The sequence below is a fragment of the Musca domestica genome, unplaced genomic scaffold (assembly GCF_030504385.1).
Source record: "Musca domestica strain aabys unplaced genomic scaffold, Musca_domestica.polishedcontigs.V.1.1 34, whole genome shotgun sequence".
NCBI lineage: Eukaryota > Metazoa > Arthropoda > Insecta > Diptera > Muscidae > Musca > Musca domestica.
This window is the reverse complement of record NW_026712313.1, coordinates 9,641,610-9,647,609: the sequence shown is the minus strand read 5'-3', so window position 1 is coordinate 9,647,609 and position 6,000 is coordinate 9,641,610.

Genomic DNA, 6,000 nt, shown 5'->3' with positions numbered 1-6,000 from the left:
GCGGTCACTTAAGGCGTGGATTTTTTAAAAATATTTTTTCCCAGCGGTCACTTAAGGCGTGGATTTTTTAAAAATATTTTTTCCCAGCGGTCACTTAAGGCGTGGATTTTTTAAAAATATTTTTTCCCAGCGGTCACTTAAGGCGTGGATTTTTTAAAAATATTTTTTCCCAGCGGTCACTTAAGGCGTGGATTTTTTAAAAATATTTTTTCCCAGCGGTCACTTAAGGCGTGGATTTTTTAAAAATATTTTTCCCAGCGGTCACTTAAGGCGTGGATTTTTTAAAAATATTTTTTCCCAGCGGTCACTTAAGGCGTGGATTTTTTAAAAATATTTTTTCCAGCGGTCACTTAAGGCGTGGATTTTTTAAAAATATTTTTTTCCTTTTTTTGGTAGTGTACCAGATTTGTGACTCTCCCCTATCTATCCCTCTTGTTTACATCTCCACACACACACATATATTTGTTATCTTCCCTTGTAAATGTGTAAGTTTTCAGTTGTTTGTTTTTTCGTAGTTCAATTTGTTGAGCGGATTATTTGTTTTTTTATTGGTTTATCGGTGTTGGTGGCTTTGTTGTTTCCGTTTGCCATAAAATTTATGGCTATTTTGAGCAACAGCAACAACACAACCAACAAAGAGGTGAAAACCAGTAAGTTTCGGTTACGAATCATAAATAACACCATTTAGACAGTTTAATATTTTAGTGTAAAAATTGTATTTTTTTCTGGTGGGGTACGGTTTTGGCTTTCGTTTATCCGCAAACAAATTATGAACGTTCAACGCAGGGGATTTCCTGGCTGGCTGACTGGCCGGCAATGGACGAGGTTCGTAGCGAAAGTTGTTGGTCATTAAGAAAAAAGGATTTTCGATGAAGAAGACTTGAAGTGGGAGAATACTTTAGAGTATCCTGACTGCTATATCTGACTATTGAAGGGGAATGAAATATGTCCATACACTTGGAATCCCACCCTCGAATCTATGCGTATCAATGTGGTTTTAAGTGAAACAAATGTTAAGTACTGTAGACCACAAAACTAGAAAAAACAACACGAAAACAAATTTAAAAACAACTTTTGAGGAAAACAAAAATCGCAGAAGAGAAGTAGGAGGATTTCCTCATAGAGTTGCTCAACACTGGACAATTGATTACAACCCCTTGCAACTGCAAATTTCTCTAAAGAATATCACTAAGAGCCGAATTTCAGACCGGAATTTTGGACATAATATTCCTTGGCCTTTGTATCGCTCCCAAATTTAAAAGTTTGGGATGAAATCATAATTACAGGGTGAGATAAAAAAACCGCAACAAAGTCAAACGCCATAATTTGTACATTTTTTTTTTTTTTTTGAAATGTCGGAAATAGCATCAAATTTTAGAATAAATTTAGATTTGTTCGAATTGGTCACCTTTGCCACGAATTATGGCCTTCGAACGGCCAATGAAACTGTCACACGCTGCCCGAATGTTGCTCTGCGGTATTTTGGCCCATTCCCGCCGAAGCGCTTGCTTGAGGTGATCGTCACTTTGATATTTTTTAGTGCCAACCTTGCTTTCCAAAATACTCCGGACACAATAGTCCAACGGATTGGTATCCGGAGATTTTGGTGGCCATTGTGCGCTGGAAATGAAGTGAGGAACCTCATTTTGTAACCATTTTTGGGTGGCACGTGCTGAGTGCGATGGAGTCCTGTTGGAATCTCCAAGGTCTGGGACCAAAATGTTTACGTACCCAAGGCTTTAATACACTCTCCAGAATATTTTCGCTATAATATTCGGCATTTATTCTGAAGCCACGGTCGATTACTACAAGCGGAGGGTGACCGTCGGCTGTTATGGCGGCCCACACCACACCATGGCCGACGCTTGAGTTCTGGTGGCCTACCGAATGAGCACATTTTCAGTTGACCTCTTTGGCAAGATCAAACACGATCGTTTTGCTTGTTTACAAACTGCTGGACAACGAATGTTTTCTCATCGGAGAGAGAGAAACCCAAATTCGATAGTTCACCACTTTCGGCCTAGCGAAGCAACTCTTTAGCTCTTTTGAGTCTATTTTCTTTCTGTTGCGGTGTAAGTTCTTGCATTTTTTGGAATTTCAATGGCTTTACCCCGAGCTCATTTTTCGATATTTGCCGAATGGAATATTGCGATATGTTCAGTTCACGAGCCATTTTGTGGCCACTGCAACGCGGGTTTCGATCAAGTCGCGTTACTTTTCGAACAATTTCTGTTGATGTTGCTGCTTTCTTCCGTCCACTTCCTTGACGCCGGGCTACGCTAACAGTATCACGGTAACAAGTGATGGTACGAGACACAAAAGATTTATTCGCATTTAAATGCTGGAGTGCTCTAACGATAACCACTTGTGGTTCTCCAGCCAAATATAAAGAAATTACACTATCACGATTGAATTTCATCACGAATAACTTTTTTTCTGGAAGATGCTCACCAAAATGCTTTTGTACGCTTGTAAACAATATTATGAGCTGTCACTGGAATAATTTTAACAGCTTGCGGACGAGTGGCTTAGAAATGACAACAGTCTGAAGTTGGTTGCCGTTTTTTCATCAAAATATATTTAAATAATCGAACATTGACTGAGGTAAAAATTTGTCAGCAAAACCGATTGATTCTTTTTAAATTAATTAGCTCTATTTTAATAATCTCGTTTATTTTCCCTGCCATTAATTAATTTTTTTTTCTTAAGTATAATTTTTGAAAATTTTGAACTTTTGCTCCATTCTTCGAACACGATCTAAGTTCAGTATAAATTTGGCAATGTTTAGAGAAAAAAAAAATATTTTAATTATATTTTCGTTGCAGTTGTTTGGCCTCTTCCTCTTGTTATGCCATCGGTTCAATTACATATGAAAATAAAAACTGAACATTTCCAATCAGTATTGGCTGTACAAGCAACCATTGTTTATGGCACTCCGGGGAGAAAAGTACATGAACGGAACTATAAAAGTTAATCAAAACTATAAATGGAACTCAAAATAAAAAGCCAATAAAGCATTGAATGAAATACCAAGCGAAAAGTATAGATGTTATCAAATATAATAAAATTCTATGAGAGTTTGTAAAGTTCAATGGGTTGTACAGCGTATGATTGACGACAATAGTCATACGCCTAATTAACCTTTTTTGAAAATGTTTTTATATTTGTAAATATCTGTCACTTGGACCCAATTTAACTTAATTTTAAAGACTTAATAAGAAACTTCCTTTTTAAATCGGATCTCAGAATTTCCCCAAAAAAGGCAATATATTTAAGTCCTTTTTTATAAATTCTCAAATTATTTAAAAAGTCTTTCCCCAACATTTCCCCACAAATAAAACTTCGCATTTAAAATACTTTCACAAAATTATACTTGTATTCCTTCAAACCGATACCTGGCCAACAAATAACTTTCATCTGCATGCGGTAATAAAATAGAATGCAAACAAAAAAACAATATAACCGGAGGAAAAACGAATCTCAAAACCCATATTGTAAAGGAAAAAAAACTAAAGAAAGCTAGTCAACTTTAAGTAGAGTTCCAGCCAATGTGGCAAAGTGGAATAAAAAGGTTCGGAGGCAGGGCTAGGTGGGGTGAAAAAGTAAACACATAAAACAATAAAATAATTTTTGCGTGGAAAAAGTGTTTTGAACAAAGTTTGAACTTGTTGTTGTTGTTTTTCCAATAAAACGAAATGAAACTAAGGCGGAGGAAGTAACACAAGGCGCTCTTTAAAGCAAAGAGAGGTAGGAGGATTAGGAGGAGGATAAACTATTGGTGTGGATTTTCCAGGAATATGTATTAAAGTCAACAACTCAACGTAGATTTGAAGAATAATTGACTATTTTTATACCCTACAACACTATGTGTTGGGGTATTATAAGTTTGATTGGGCCAGAATTTATGTAACACCTCGAAATATTGGTTTCCCACATAGGAAAGTATATATGGATCTTCCTAGCTCGCCGAGCTGAGTCGATCTAGCTATGTATGTCCGTCCGTCCGTCTGTCCGTCTGTCCATGTTAATTTGTAATCACTCTACAGGTCGCAATTATGGTCCGATCCTTACGAAATTTTGCACGAAGTTGGGGTTAGGGTCAGAATAGAAGCCTATTTCTTTTGGAGATGATCGCCAAATGTTTAGGGGTTGAAATGGACCAAATACTGAAAAAATGTCGGATTTTGCAGTAGCTATACAGGTCGCAATTATAGACCAATCCACGCGGAATTTCGCATGTAGCTAGAGTTTAGGGCGGGGAAGAAGCCTACCAATTTGGGTGGTCATCGGATAATATTTAGCGGGTAAAATAGACCATATCTTTTGTGTTGAAAAAATCCAAAATTTTTTCATTAAACCGCGAATATTTTAAATCCCGGAGAAATCACAAAGCCATGACAAGGTTACTTCTGACCTTTACATTGATGTTAACATCCAACAAATCGGATATATAGCAAAATATGTGCGATATATATGTCTATCAAAGAAGATGTGCTTGAAAGATCTCTTATATGTCGAGAACGGCTGAACTGATTTCGGCAGTTCTCATGAATTCAGAATGGCCTCTTGGCAGGGAATAAAAAACGTCTAAAAAATCGCATAAAAATATCTCTCTAAAGATGAAAATATTGAATTTGTAAAATTTTCTCATATTTTTTCAATTTTGTCATATTTTTGGCATATTTTCATTTTGAATTAAACATCTGGTAATATTTCTACAGCTAACAAAACTAAGTAGTTAGGATATCAGGATATCATATACAGATCGCATTTATAGCCCGATCCTTACGAAATTTTGCATGGGGATAAGATGAGGGTCAGAATAGATGCCTACTCTTTTTGGAGATGATCGCTATATTTTTAGGGGTTGAAATGGGCCAAAAAACTGCCAAATTGTCAGCAGCACATTGCAAAAGCCAAGCAGTTTCGGATGGCCATCCAAAAATATTCAATGTGTGAAATAGTTTGCCAACTTTTGTAGACTAAATACGAAAATGTCCATTCCAGCGACATCTACCAATAAATTGGAAATGAGCAAATTCGTTTAAGTTGCTATTATCCGAAAATTAGAGAACGAAACACGATGGTTTTCTTTTATTATTTGTCACAATATCTTGTGGAGTTCTTTCGAGTATCTCGCCTATATAAACTGTATGGTTTATTATAGTGTTGTAGGGTATTCAACGGTCGGCCCCGCTCGACTGTAGCCTTTGCTTACTTGTTAATTTTAATTTTTGGGCAATAAAATTTGAAATTAATGCTTCGAATTCGATCTTTGGTTATTCGTGGGTCTTTTGATAGTTTTATCTCAAGGGTTTTACCAGTAATGGAACATTGCTCCTAAAAACAGAACAATAATGAAACATTGACCGTTTTTCGCGGGCTATATGGCATGCGAGCTTTCCCTCATTCTACTTCTACACTAAGTTTTCCTGTTTTCATTCCATATTAATGTGCCTTTGTCCAGTCTTTTAAATACATCACTTTAATTGTCCCTTTAAGTTTTACCGTTATTTTGCATTTGACTCAACCCGTAACTCTTAAATTTCACATCTGGCAACATCGTCTAGTGTATAAATAACGTGCTAACAATGCAAAGTGCATGTTATGTTTTGTTAACCTTCTGCTAATCGATCTTCAATTCCAAATTTAACACCATTACATGATAGAATTAAGAAGGTAAAGTCATGCAATCATATGTTTACAATTTTTTTCATTTGACAACATCTCATTGTCATACACAAATCAGAGATGGGAACCTGTTTTCTAGGCAGTGAAATTTGACAAAGTAAATTACAAAAAAATGTAGAGATGGAAATGCTTATTTGAAATGACTTTACCTTCTTAATTTTACCATGCACCATTAGTAGAACTACCCATAGCAATAAAACGTGTATAAGACGTGGAAGCTATATCTTAATTCACTAAATTTGACGGAGGTATTTGGCTTTACTCCAATTTTGTAAAAACTCACGGATTTTTTTGAAATTCCTACCAAAG